Source organism: Mya arenaria, chromosome 6 (assembly GCF_026914265.1).
Source record: "Mya arenaria isolate MELC-2E11 chromosome 6, ASM2691426v1".
Taxonomy (NCBI): Eukaryota; Metazoa; Mollusca; class Bivalvia; order Myida; family Myidae; genus Mya; species Mya arenaria.
The window spans coordinates 74,002,705-74,018,858 of NC_069127.1; the positions used below are offsets into that span (position 1 = coordinate 74,002,705).

At 33.3% G+C, this 16,154-nt stretch overlaps 1 pseudogene; it reads left to right on the top strand.

The window, feature by feature from the left end:
- The first annotated feature begins 357 nt into the window (after positions 1-357).
- On the top strand, positions 358-5,123 carry LOC128238030 (L-proline trans-4-hydroxylase-like; annotated as a pseudogene).
- Positions 5,124-16,154: the final 11,031 nt, after the last annotated feature.

The following is a 16,154-nucleotide window of genomic DNA, read 5'->3' on the forward strand; positions in this document are numbered from 1 at the left end:
TACAGATTTCTGTTTATGCAGGTCTTTTTTTCTTCAAATAAACGTCATTATATTGTTCTGTCATTTATAAAATGATCTGAAGCATCAGTGAACACAACGGTCGAAGATTTCTCTAAACTGAAAGACAATAAACACGAACATCATGGAATTCGGTATTAAAGTATTATTTTCTTCATTTTTTGTGAATATTTGATATCTATCTAAACTAATTGTTTTGATTTAAAAACCAAAGTTCATTTAAATGTAATTTATTAACATCACAATTGAAAAATGTCTTAACTTTCAGAATACACCTTTAAACATCCGTTCGTGGTTTCAGATGACATAAAAGATCAGTTTAACAAGACTGGTGTTATGATGGTCAGGTAAGTGTTTACTTACTACCTCAGTCTAGAAGTGTAAGTTTACCTGTCTAAATTATTGTATATCTTAAAATAGTTTAGAGATTGTATTGATTTGTTCCATTATGAGCTTATTTTTAGCTCATTTTTTATCACAATGTTTAAGTGTTTCTCGATAACTCACTCAATTTATTGAACACTGTTAGAGCCTTACATGGTTTAAATCTTAAATGGTTTGACCCTTATAGATATAATTCTTCCGATGAATAATGTTGATATCATTTTTCGAAAATGTCTTAATGAAAACGAATTTTAGAGAGCGAAATAAACTTGAGTAATAAGTAAAAGTTAATAAGTTGTACTCAATTGTTTAATGCATAAACAAGGTTTCTTAAATAGTAATAAAAAATAAATCAGAATTTAAGATAATCAACAAATATTTCCCTTTTCTATTAAAGAACAATCAGCATTTATTTAATGTACTCAGTCGAGTAATTACATGAGATAATAGTTTTCGAAATTGATGCCTGATGTATAGGGTTGTTTTGCAAAGTTTCCAATAGTTATATGAAAACTACAGAAACAAGCTCAGTGGCCAAAGGTTTAAACATAACCCCCGTTTAATGGCACAGGGTAAACGCCGAAGACATAGAACATAAAAACCAAAATATCACATACAAGAAACATGGAACAACAGCACAAAACTCCACAAACGACACAGTGCATATATACTATATAGAAAACTAGTTTATTCATAAATTGTGTGGTGTTTGTTGTCCATTGTGTTTTGATTGTAAATCCAATTTTAGATATTTACATAGTAAGTGTTATCTGTCTGCGATTTTTCAGATTGAGACTGAGATATGTTATTCAGAAGGTTGAGGTCGTAGTAATGATAGTATCAATCAAGGGTGGAGTTTAATCTTTGGTTGGATTTAGTACATGATAAAAAAAATAAAACATATGAATGGTGTTTATGGAATTTATGCTTGTGGTAAGTGAAATAGAAAAAAACAACTCAGATCAAGATTGCAGGAGTTTACTGATAGACATACAATGTGATATTGTACAAGTGGCGTTGCCGCGACTTAAATATTGGATTGCGGTGTTCAGGAGGTGAAATATACCACACATACTGACTTCGCTGAACTTTTTTTTAGCCATGTGTGAAAATAAAAATTCGATGTGTTGTCATTTGTGACGTTTATACATATTTCAGATAATTGAAGTTACAACTAAAAAAATCTTTATTGAAACGGCCCCTGGTTGAATTTCTAAATACTGGCGAACGGTTTGTTCTCAGCCGTTGTTGCGCTGCCACGAATGACCGGCACGTTGCAAACGGTTACTATGTATCGGTAGCGCTATTTTGTATCCAGCCTTATTCATTTGTTTTGAAAGTGACAGTCTGGAGCTGAGACATGTGACCGACCGATGCATTGCCTCATAAGCGTATGTACCATGTCCCCGAACCACATTTATTGCGTTCTGGTGGAGTTTTATAAAAACAATGCCTATTAAAGATATTAACTAAAAAGGTCAGGGCAAAAGAAACACCAATGGAGGGATTCTACGTTACAAAACATATATATTAAACACAAAATGTCGTGATTGGTTTTTGTTTGAAAAACTAACATCGGTAAGGTCAAATGCAATAAGTAAAACTGGCGATTCAACCCGCCATGCGATCGCCTTGCCTCAAACTAGCAAAAGCATGTACGTTTATGTGCAAATTTTGACATTTAAGCCACATAAGAGTCATCATCAGCTTGAAAGAAATGAAATATAAGTGTAAGTGTATCCCATTTTGAAGGACATTCCATGATATTCTAAAATGATTTGAATGACCTCTCCACCAGGAATTTCCTAAGCAATGACGAGGTGAACCACATTGTGTCCAGTATGGACGTTCCAGAATTCAAACAGGCAATGGAAGGGGTAACTACGAAATTGTGGATTAATAAGTAGATTTATTGACATGCGCTTTGATCATTGTGCTAGTCATTGGAATTTAAGGTGTATGTAGGAAGATTTAAAATAGTTATTGTTAAACAATTTATAATTAGAACTACAGTTCAAGGTTTTGGATTTGCCCACAATATCAAATACAAGAAATCCTGGGTCGTTTTCACGCAAAGTCTTGGCGAAAATACACGATTCCGCCTTATATCTGAAAATTCGAATATATATTTTTATATAGGCATATGGCTATTAGTTTTGAAAACTATCAAGTGTTTGATTATCCTGATAACAGGTTGATGACGGAAAAAATGGAAAAGTTTACGGAAATGTTTGGACAAAGCCCCCAAACGACGTAATCGGGATGGTTACTAGGTGCGAGAAAGTGGTCAGCACGTGTGAAGCTTTGCTAGGTGGAGAGGTTTTCTTTTACCATTCTAAACTGATAGAAGAGAAACCAGGAGAGGATGGACAGGTCCTTTGGCACCAGGATTATTGGTAATTATCGTTGAGGTTCATCTTTTACATTAATGGCCTGACACGTTTGGAATCGATGCTTGATAGTTATAATCATAATGTATTTACAACCATTGGCATAAAAACTAATCATCATTCATATAGTTTCATCTTCACCTAGCACTGATCTATGTTCTAGGTATTGATATCAAAACGGATGCCTCTTTCCGAACATGATAACAGTGTTTATGCCCATGAATAAATGCGGGGAAAAAATGGATGCCTACAGGTTAGTGTACTTAGGAGATATAAGTGTATTTTATTAATTAACTATTACCATTTTGGTTAAAACATTCTATTAACTTACCTTAAGCTATCATTGAAGCCGTATTTATCCCTTATTCATTCATGGTGTTTTCTTTTCTTAACTTGACTTTGCTGATTTGCTGAAACGTCAAATGTTTCACCTTCGTCGTCCATTTTGGCGGTGTAAAAGATCATTATAGTCGTAAAATCCACCAACGGGTTAAATACAACTGTTATTTCAAAGTGCAAAGTGGTTCAAGTATGTATTGGTTCAAGTATTCCAAAAAGGTTTATTTGAAGCACAAAGTTTTGAAACAGTCGGAAATACGGAAAAATGGCTACCTTTTAAAATCATTTTCAGCATATTTCTCATATTAGGCGAAATTTGACAGCCAATGAAAATGGTCCATTTATCAAATCCTGTGCTAGGCGAGATTTGTAGCCAATCAAAAGACGGAAATTCATATTCGCCGAGTTTTGTTGATATTGGCCGAGTTTAGTCGATATTGAGAGAGTTTTGGCATATATTGTCCTTAATTGTCTGGTATTGGTACCGCGATTGTCCCCGTTTCTCGCCAAATACGTAATAGTTGATTAATAAGGTTTATAATGAGTTTTGTCTTGTAGCGTTGTGACTTTTGTTTTGTAGTGTGTTTGGAATTGGACCACTGTGCTTTTATAAACAGAAACTTAGTTAAATTGTAGGCAACTGGGCTTGCTCCTTCATGATATTGCTTGATAAGTTTCAGGTCAGTGCCAGTATGTGTTTTGTATAATGAATACTCTCGATGACTTTGCTTACGGGTAAATATATTTTGCCTTCGATTTAGCTTGGTTACATGAAAGGGATAGAATGCGTTTAGTGTAATGATATTGCTTTCAATTTAGTTCACTAACGTGGCATGCATTGTATATGGATATGCTGTTGGCATTATAGGTGTATATGGTCATAACACATGTTTCGACTGGTTGTAAGGAGTGATTCAGACTGCAAATATATTATAATAGCAAAGCCGTACCCTATTCATATAAATGATGAACTATCCAGACGCACTCAAATGCTACAGAAGCTCCTACATATTTCACGAACCCCATGCGCACGCCCTGTTCATTAAAAGCATTCCCATACGAACCATCTGTACCTTAAAAGTATTCCCATTGCATTCATATTGTTTATAAATTGAAACTATGTCGTGACTTATCTGTTTATTCAGTTTTTACCTGGGTCACACCTATCTGGTCGCATAAACCATAACAAACTAGGAGGTCAATTTGAAACTGACCTAGACCGTGTGGAGCACATGAAGAAACATTGTCCGCTGGTCTTTGGAGAGATGGAAGCAGGTGTGTGCATATATATGATCATAACGCATTTACATTCAAAATATAGCGTACCTTTCATATCTCTCACACAGATATATTAAAGGCAAATTATCACGTTATATCATGTTTGTAAGGCTAGTGCGACCCGTTTCTTAAGAATTAAATCGACACAATAACTTTGATTCGATTAAGAAAGGTTTTATTCTATGACGCAAGTACATACAATATACCTTTAACGACAAGTATAATTTCTTTTTCAAGGTGATGCGCTCTTCATGCATTGTAATGTGATTCATTGTAGCAGCGCTAATTTAAGTGAGGCACGGCGCTGGGCTTGAATATGTTGTTACAACAGAGCCATCACACCAGTTCTGCAATTGCATCATCCAAATTACAAACCATTGATAAAGGTAAGGTCTTATAATATTATCTTGTTGCCCAAAGAAGACGCATAAGCATACAATTGTTCTTTGTTTTTGTATGTGTTTTTGGCTGGAGTATGAGCTTGAGAACACCCACCATACAGCCAAATTGTAGCTTAATGTGACTTTAGATGTTTCTGATGATTTTGGTTGACTATATAATGTTGCGATAGATATGAAACAAAATAGAAACTACAAATTGCAGGTGAAAGATAAATCTATTCTCTCCTGCACTACCCCTATTGACGTGAATGAAATGGATGCTCATCCTTTGGAATTCGACAAGCCATCGCTTTTGAAAGATTTAAAGGCATAGACCTTTAATTGCGTGTCATCGAGTGGAAGAATAAACGCGCATGCAAGACAAATAATGTACGCACATCATGTTTTATGTACACTACCCATTAACTTTGTTTATGTTTTAGTGATCTTTCCCAGAATTTGTTTTTGCTTCAGCCCATAGATCGAATTAGCGGTTTAATAAATTCAATGTTATATCAGAATGATAATGTGACGGATTTTGTAGTGGTGTTGTATAAACATAATATGTACACAGTGAATGCATTAAAGATTTATTTTGAATGCATGTTGTATTAAACAGACATTCAATAAAATGGAGCTTAAACTAAGCCTCAATGATGATAGGCCTAAATAATGTATCATGGAACAGTGAATCTGTTCATGCATCGCACTATTCATAAACAGAATAATAACATTCTGAATCTATACACTGTAAAGAGTTCCATACTTGAGGAGTTTCGTTTCATTGTCACGTTATTTTGTAATCAAAAACAAATACCTTGTATTGCACTGTACTATTCATAAACAGAAGAATAAAAAGACATGCTGTGAACAATTCGAACACCACTTTCTCAACACAGATTGTTAGTATAATCAATAGAAATCAGGAGACAAAACCTTGGCAAGATTTCTCCTAGTATACCAGCGGCTATCGTAGTTGTGCTTATGAACATTCAAAGTATGTGACTGTATGAATGAAGACTAGTGTGAAAAAAATAATAAATTAGCGGTTCGCATAAACATGCACGTGCCTATCTAGTGCCAACCAACCGTAGAGTGTTATGCTTAATCCAAGTGCTTGCAAAATATAAAATTAGGTGAGTGTGGCTACAATTATGCACAATTAAAACCAGACAATGCAGTGTACGTTGCCCATTAAATTAGGCACATACGTTGTGATTCATTTTTATGATATGATATTCTAACCAATAAATGTGATGTTTGTTCTGAATCTATGTAATGTAAGTACTTTCATACTTCAGGTGTTTCCTTCCATTGTCACATGGTTTTAAGTTAACAAACACAAATTGAACCGTCTTCTTGTTTAAACTGTGATGACAATGCATTTTCATCACAAAGGAGTATAAATCTTATATAGAATATAGAGTGACCACACGATCTTTAAAACAACTTTTTAATAAATCTGACATAATTTTAAGAAAAGTAATATTAAGACTGGCAATCTTGAAAGGTAGTGCATTAGTTATTATAATTTTTTATCTTGATTTAAATGGTCAGCCATGTGTGTTACTTTAAAGTATCGCATTAAATAAAACCTTGGTTTACATACAGTTGTTAAGTCAAACAGTTACAATTGAACATGTAAGTCCAATTTCAGCACCATCGTTATGCATCATGGACTGATTATTTTCTCTGAGAACTGACATAGTATTGAAAATGATATAATTCCATGATTAACAGATCACGGTGTATACCTCATTGTCCTCAATTTTCCTCCGAAGAAAGTCTTTGGAAACTTCAATAGAGAATAGATTGCAGAGAAGGCGACTTGCATTGAAAGTGTGTGAAATTGGATGTAATCAATAGAATACACAGAATGCCAAAGAACACTGCTAAAGAATTGCGCTCACAAATTAGCAAAATATTGGATTATTATGTTCTGTATAATAAGAATATTTAATCAATCATCTATTGGATTTTGCCTAATCGTAGTAACCTTTAAGCATATTTACCTTTTTTACCTGCTTACCCGTTATTATGCCATTGTAGACGCACTTCTTCTTGGCTCAAACATCTTTAAAGAAACACAGACTGCAACTAACTGAGGACATCGAAAGAGATGCCTTCGAATAACTTGACTCGTATATGATACACCGTAAGAAAGCCGTAACGATTTAATTGATGCTAGTCACACTGCAAGTACGTTCGAAAAATATCCTCTCACATTCACTACGGATCACTCTACCCGCTTCAAATTCCTTAACAGGTATGGAAACACTCGCTGTTGCAGATTTAAACGCACTGAGTTCTTTGTTAGCTACATTAACTTTCAAAGAAATCAAAACTGAACTAAAGCAATGATATTCGTCCAAACATAAATAGGATAAATTTAAAAGCTAGTTGATGAAATCACTTCACTTTAACAAGAAAATGTCAGTCTCAAGAATGACATTCTAGCGGCCTGCAGCTGCCTGACGAACCCATTGAACAGAAAATATCGGACGCATGTAACCACGCAAGCATCCAATCATATATCGAAAACATCCAAAAGGAAATTGCAGGGTTGAAATAAGCATTTAAAGGAAAGTTATTGTACAGATGACCGCCTCTAAAGCTCACCAACGTGTTGACGACAACTGAAAGAACATTTTCATTCCAGACAATCTGACACTAATGCGAGAGTAATTCAGTTTTGAAGGTCACAGTCTGAATTCAACCTACGCGCAATGTTAAAAAGCCGCTGAACACTCGCTATTGCATTGTCATACACTTATGATTCAATATACTTAAAAGTGTTGCTTGCAATAGTTTAACACGTTTACTTCCCTTAGCTGCTCTTTATCCTCTCAAATTTCATACTGGTGGATAACGTCTTGATTGACCCTACTTATATGTCAACAGTCGCCTCCCTTTGACCACGAAATATTATTTATTTCTGTAAATCGGCTATGATATCAAATTATGGTATCCATTTAGGGAATAAATACGAGCGATGGTATGCTTATTAGTTTACAAATAGAATATGCTGTTCCGCTTAACAAGTCTAATAAATATTTCAAATAGTTAAATATGCATTAAAGCCTAAGACCAATATGGACCAGTATATTGACATTATTCTTTTCATTTCTCATTGCAATTTCTTTCGTTTATTATCTTTTGCATCTATTTTTACCGTGCTCTATTCTCTGTAATGCACTCAATTTTGTTGAAACATGCTCATGTGGACTGTTTCTTGTAACCTGATCACAACCAAGTTTAATTGTCAATGTGTTTTAGAATGCATTGTGACATACAGTGGAACGCCGTTTGTTCGATTTTCTCGTTGACTTGAACTGGATGTAATGAACAGATTGTTTCCTGCTGAATTAAGATACTCCCGCTTGGCTCGAAAATCACCAGGTTTGATGTACAACGGAGGTTTTTTTACGCTGTTGTCAAGTATCGCAAGTATTACCCGTTACGTTGAGCGATACATAGTTGTCACAGTGGGAGTTACTTGCGCACGTCCTTGCCTTCGTCCGTTCTTGCGTCCGTCAATCCCGATTGAACGTTTAACATTTTCAAAAAAAATGCCAGGAAGGTTCACCATGAGGTGGCGAATTGCGCATACGAACAATGTATGTACAACAAATGTCAACGTCATGTTTAGAGATCAAACGTTAAATGATCATTACCCGGGCTGTTTTTGACCATGCATTATAGGACTTTAAAAAACTTTGCCACGAAGGTTCATCGTGACATGGGGGCGTATCGAGTACGAAACCACAAGACACATGTTTGTACCTTTAAGGTCAAAGTCACGCTAAGAGGTAAATGGTTAAAATAATCCTTGACTGGGCTTTTCTTCACCATGCATTATAGGATTTTTGAAACAACTTGCCATAAAGGCTGACAATAATGAGGTGACGTGTCACTCACAAGACCCATGTCTGTATCTCAAAGGTCAAGGTCACGCTTAGAGGTGTGAAATTATTATTGCTGATATGACTGTACCTTATCTGCCTCTTAAACAATCAATATATGTTTTCTTGAAAACTTTAAACGAATGTGCATAATCAGGACTTTACCTCAAAATCAAGATCACGCTAAGAGGTCAAAGGTTAAAGTGATTCTTGGCAGGGCTGTATTTTGAAATGCATTGCAGAATTTTCAAAAGCGCTTGTAATAAAGGTTCACCATGATGAGGTGGCGTGTATTGCACAATAGACAAGTTTTTCCCTCAAAGGTCAAGGAATACTTTGAGGACAAGGTTAAAATGATCCTTATTGGGGTTGTTTCTTGACCATGTATCATAGGATGTTTAGAAGACTTGCCATGTAGTTTCATCATAATGTGACGGAGTGTCGCAGATTGTGCGTCAGTGTAAACGTCCGTCTGTTTGGACTGAACCTTATCCGGACGTATTTTTACCATATGGTTAATAAAAATAATGATCTGCTTATTGTTCATCTCCATGTTATTCTCTTTTGCAATTGTATGAGAGAGCTTTATGTTTATGTCAAAAGCTCATTAAATGGGTTCGACATGTCGCCATTCGGCGTCTTGTTCTGGTTTATGAACTTTTCGTATTAGACGTTTCAATGCATTAGACGATTCCTAAATGACTTTGTTTAGCCGTGTTCTGAAATTTCATTGCATTTCATCATTCCTAAACTTATGCCTATTTTCGGACGACATTGCATCTAACCCTAAGCAGTTATTATCTACAAATTGATGTTTTTTGTTAAGAAAAGAAAATTCGTCTTATTCGGACGGTTTCTTAACTTATGTTGCGGCTTCTTTTAGATGTATGCATTGCTTTATTTTAGAAAATTGATTTCACTTATCGCTTTAAATGTTAATACTTCTTCTTAGAATAGAATGTTTGGATCGAGATACGATCATAAAAAAGGCTTATGACTCTTGCGACAGTATCAACCTCCTTGTTGATACTACCGAAGACCAGCTAAACCCCTTAAACCGCAAATTAAAGATATTATGCTTCTTTATAATTATCATTACGATATAAACACACCTTCTAAAATAACGAATACTTCTCGTACTTTATTCTCTTCTTCATGAGAATATTTTTCCTTCTTCATGAGAATATATTTCCGTCACAATGTTAGGTTTATTTTGAAACCAATCATTTCGATTAAAAAAAACACACGTAGCAATAATTATGCATATAAAACCTTCAGGATACTTACCTTTGAAGCAAAACTAGCACAAACAACACAATTATATTTAAACATAAATATGAGCGAATACATTGACTAAAACAAATTTGAAATATGAATTGTATTTCAATTTATCAATATTTGGCATATTCATATGAATCATTGTAAGACTTATCTCTCACCCGTAAATTGCTTTATGGTCGCGTTAATTGCATGCTTCTTCTTTTCAAATATCCTGAGTACATACATATACGCATCAGCAAAAAAGCAAACATCTTAATACAAAAACAACCATTGACAACCTACAAAGATCAGCCTCCTTACGGGGGGCAGTACAAAGTAAGCATGCAAATATATTGCATTGAACATTCGCATCAAATTGTTGCATTGGTGAAATAGTGTTACGTCTTTAAGACAACGTTCAAATTGCCTTCTTCAGAAACATATGTGTTTGTGATGTTTTTATCGAAAATAGCTATATAACCATCTTAAACATAGAAAAAAGATTTTCCCATTTAAGGGTTGAGGCAGTACAGTTACACCTAACGTCTCATGCGTTATATATACTCTTATTTTTTAGGATCTTAATTGACGTTTCCAGGAGCTGTAATTTAACAGAAAGTCATATCATGTTTCTCCTCTTTCAATGATGCAAACAAAACATATCAGATATGAATAACTATAATAAGAAAATGCAAGAGAATATTTATTAGTTTGGAAGTGTCAGATATTCTATACAAGAAATTATTTACTTATTAAGCTAATTTCTTCTTTGACATTGCCTAGAATTGCCATTTAACAGCAATAACGTTATTATGTTTTTTCCATACAACATTGTTATCAGACAAATTAGTTCTTTAAAGATGCACTCTAATTCCCAAAAAAAGATTTACCACAATGAATACAATTGTTTTAATATACAAAAAAAAGAATACATAATTGTCGAAAACAATGGTTCTGATGAAGGATACCGAGTTTAATTTGGAAGATAGGTGCAGAATACACGGTTATACCTTTTGAGACGATAGTAGATCACAGTAAATATTTTAACACTTACCAATCATTTCATATTTTTGCGTTTTCAGCTATTAAATACACAGTTACAATCTTTGTATCAGTAATTAATATTTTCCATAAATGCATTATTTAGTAAGTAGTTAATGGTTTATCACTTAATATGTATGTTTGTTATACATGTGTATGTATTTAGGCTAAAATAAGAGTGTCACTTTAAGCATTCCGTTTCCATTTTGTGCAACAAATCATTGTTTGTTTGCCAAAACAAGAAATTATATGGGCAGATGAAACGCACGTTTATATTAAACATATGGATATTATATCTAAGGCAAGATGATTCAAGTTTAAAAGAGTCCGATTGTACATAATTATATAAATTAATAAAAAAAAATCAGTTCAAACATTCAAAATAAGTATATACAATAGAAAAGGTCAAAATTACCCTTTATCATTTACAAGAAATAATACTTGTTTATGTAGATATGGCGATCTTTAAGTCAATACATGAAATGAAAAACATAGCATTTTAGCACAACATATAACAAACCGCAAAATGAAAAGGGAAAACGCAACTTTCCCTTTTCAGCATGGTAACATTTTTATTCAACAGAAACCCTTTGTAATGTCCTCAAAGCATTTCTGTAGGATTAGAAATATCTTTGGGAGTATTACCAAACACTTCATAGTAAAGTATTAAAGAGTTATAGTGTGGTTTTCAACATTTCTGGTAATATTCCCAAAAGTATCCATAGTATGCCAGGTTTTCTGGGAATATTACCAATTTGATCTTGAAAATTTGGTAACATTACCAAAACATTTTGAAAATATTTCCAAACACATTTGTGGGAACATTCCCAAAATAATCGATACTATGCCGAGAGATTTTCTAAAATATTCTTCAACTATGAAAAGTCACAAATATTTGGTAATATTCCCCAAAAAATGTTGAACATTTTCTGCTAGGATTCTGAATATAACGTCCAGGTTTTCTGGGAATATTACCAATTTGATCTTGAAAATTTGGTAACATTACCAAAACATTTTGAAAATATTTCCAAACACTTTGTAGAATAGTATTGAAAGTTGCGGTGGGGTTTTTAACATTTGTGGGAACATTCCCAAAATAATCCATACTAAGCCGAGAGATTTTCTAAAATATTCTTCAACTATGAAAAGTCACAAATATTTGGTAATATTCCCCAAAAAATGATGAACATTTTCTGCTAGGAATCTGAATATAATGTCCAGGTTTTCTGGGAATATTACCAATTTGATCTTTAAAATTTGGTAACATTACCAAAACATTTGGAAATAATTCCAAACACTTTGTAGTATAGTACTGAAAGTTGTGGTGGGGGTTTCAACATTTTGGGAACATTCCCAACTTCAACATTTGTGGGAACATTCCCAAAATAATCAATACTATGCCGAGAGATTTTCTAAAATATTCTTCAACGATGAAAAGTCACAAATATTTGGTAATATTCCCCAAAATAAGTGATGAACATTTTCTGCTATTATTCTGAGTATAATGTTCAGGTTTTCTGGGAATATTTCCAATTTGATTTTGAAAAGTTGGTAACATTACCAAAACATTTTGAAAATATTTCCAAACACTTTGTAATATAGTATCGAAGAGTTATGGTGTGGTTTTCAACATTTCTGGTAATATTCCCAAAAGTATCCATAGTATGTTGAGAGGTTTTCTAAAATTAATAAAAATTAGGGGTTGTCACAAATATTTGGTATTTTTTCTGAATTATGAACATTTTCTGTTAACATTTAAAATTCGTCTTGGGAATAATGTCCAGGTTTTCTGGGAATATTACCAAAGTTAATCTTTAAATTTCTGGTAACATTACCAAAACCTTTCGGGAATATTACCAAACATTTTAAAGTATAGTATTTAAAGTTATAGTGGGGGTTTTAACATTTTTGGGAACATTCCCAAAACTATCGATATTATGCCGAGAAATTTTCAAAAATATTCTCCAACTATGAAAAGTCACAAATATTTGGTAATTTTCCCAAAATAAATGATGAACATTTTCTGCTAGGATTCTGAATAAAATGTCCAGGTTTTCTGGGAATATTACCAATTTGATCGTGATATTTGGTAACATTACCAAAATTATTTGAGAATATTACCAGATGAACAAACTAATTCAACAAAAAGCCTTTGAAAACTCCACAAATAGTTTATTTAGGACCAAACAGTTCATAGTATAGTATTGAAAACTGGGGCTTTTCAACATTTTTGAGAACATTCCCAAAATAATCCATATTATGCCGAGAGATTTTCTATATCATTCTTAAACTAGAATTGTCACAAATATTTGGTAATATTCCCAAAATGAATTACGAACATTTTCCGTTATCGTTTTCAAATTCATCCTGAATACAATTATATTATCTTGAAATATTTGGAAACATTACCAAAACTTTTTTGGGCATATCAAAAGATGAATTGAAATAAAATAATCCAAAAGAAAAAGCTCCACGTGGGCTGCTGTAGGACATGAAACATTCTGGAAATATTACCAAAATCTTCATTGCATAGTATTAAAATTAACAGCAGGTTTTTCAGCATGTTTGTAATATTCCCAGAATAATCTAAAGTATGACTAAAATTGTTCTAAACATTTCTAAAACATGCAATATTCGCAAATGTTTGGTAATATTTCCAATAAAAATATAAACATTTTATAACAAGAGATGTTTGTCAAACATTAATCCCCACCACCCCCTGAGCGCCATGTTGTCAGGATTATTTGAACAATCGAAATATGCATGGACTTAAATGACAGCTGATTGGTCATTGCCATTGGATGACTTTAAGGCAGTTTAAAGATTATGACCATTTAAAGTGTGAGGATAGTAGACATAGTGTTCAATCGTGTTCAGATGATAACAGATATTTGCAGATAAAATGTGTCCTCTTAGAAGGGAATAAGTAAATACGACAACATTTTAATGGCGAATATGAGTTATGACCATGACGTTTGACTCTAATAAGTGTTGATTGATAGAAAGACATAGATTACATATTCCTGGTTGTTTAAACCTACTTGAATGTTATTTCAGTATTACAGGTATGTCTCTTGCAATTTTACAGTTTGACAATAATTATTTTAAATACAAGTGTGGACTTTTGCATATTATGATTTAAACAAAAAAACACAGAAAAGAACAGAACAGACGTTTATAAGTCATATACATCAGAACATCGTCTAAACACATACACTTAGGTTTTTGATATCAAATGCTTGTACATGGTTAGTGCTATGGTTAAAGACACAAATATGTTGACGTAAAGGCAGCAGTATCAGAGGATGAACTAAATTAATAATAATAATGATAATTATTAGGAATAACATTACGAATACATACTGATTCTTTAACATAATCGCAGAGCTTAACCAGCTCACATTTATTGACAGAGTTAAATATATTTCTGGGAATATTACCAACTAAATCTTGAAAGGTTTGGTAACATAACCAAAACAATTCGGGGATTCTTCAAACTTTTCCAACTTCCAGTCAACTCTACAGTTGAAATCCTTCGTCTATACTTTTTCTCTAGCCCTGATGATCTGGCTCTGGGATACATTGCTATGAAAACATAATCTCCTACATGGCTGTAGACGTTGCACTTCCCCTGTTTTCTTAAGCTTTAATAACCTCCGAACTGGTCTGCCTTTTCCTGTTTTACTTGTCTGAAAAATAATTATAATTGATAAAACATTATCTATGAACTTTTTTACAAGCAATTAAAATTTAACACGGTGCATATATATGAACTGGTCTGCCTTTTCCTGTTTTACTTGTCTGAAAAATAATTATAATTGATAACATATCTATGAACTGTTTTTTAAGCAATGAAAATTTAACACGGTGCATAAATATGATCTATTTGTTTATTGTTCTTTATATTTTAAAAAAAAATACATGACTTAATGGGGTAACTTAATTGTAAAAAGTACAGTTTTCTGCAGCAAATTTTCCCATTTTTGCAGGCAGTTGAATACATACATGTATGGGTTTCTTTGGTGTTGATGTATGAAGTGGCTGTGTGGGTTCCTCTGGACTAACAACAGCCAAATGGTTCATCGGACTCCTGAATTAAACCGTCATTTTAGTATTGTATCATGATTTTTTTCCAGTTTTACTTCTTTATGTGCAAAATTAAATATAATGTCAAGAGTTTGTGCCTTCCAAACTTATCATTCTAATAGAGGTTACACAGGGTCACTGCTTATCAACATTTCTGTGATAGTGATCTGAAGCAACACATAAGCAACAGTCTTATAAATACTCCTGACTGCCCAGCTGGTATTCAATTCCAATGCACATGTTTTAAACGAGCTGTACATCTTATTTTTAACTTTTTTGTCGTTCATTTAATTTCATATGATTCAGTTAACTTGAACTTAAGTTGAAGAATTAATTTTGTTGTATACCATTATACTTACATAAACAGTTTAGAATGATCTCTATTTGTGGGATATTATATATTTTTAATAGTAAGAGCTATCACTAAATGTCATGAATATCCCCACACGCCTAAGTCAACTCATTTTAAATACGACCTCGTATGACAAAATTGAAGACCGAACACAAGCTATCGCCAGTTAGGCTGATAAAGAAATCATACGAAAAAAAAGACTTAGATGTCCCTTTATCAATTTCAAGAACTGTAAAGAAAACATTGTGATTTCAGTTTTAACTTTTAATTTATCAATTAGTGTAGGCCATTTCTCTATGTATGCAAATATTTACCCCATTCTCAAGATAATTTTGATGCAAAAACTCACCACAAGCTTAACACTGTATCAGTCAAAACAGTCAAAACAAAGATCATCTGGGAATACACACATTCAACAGCCCAGCAGGATGGCCCACTAAGTGGTAATTAATTGAATGGTACAATTTCATGGTGATTTCATGGACTGATTAGCCTTTTTCTCAAAATGAGGAGTAAATGGGAGGCAATTTCTCTGAATTGTAGAGCGCAATGGACTAATTTTTATTTTTCGCCAACTACCTTAGGATAACGGCAATCTACATGCCAATGGTACTTACTAAAATATTAAAATTCTAACCCTTGTAGAAAATTAGTTTTCAGTTTAACCGCACAAAGGCATATATTTATAAACCTATTGACCACTATACATGAGGTTATGAACACT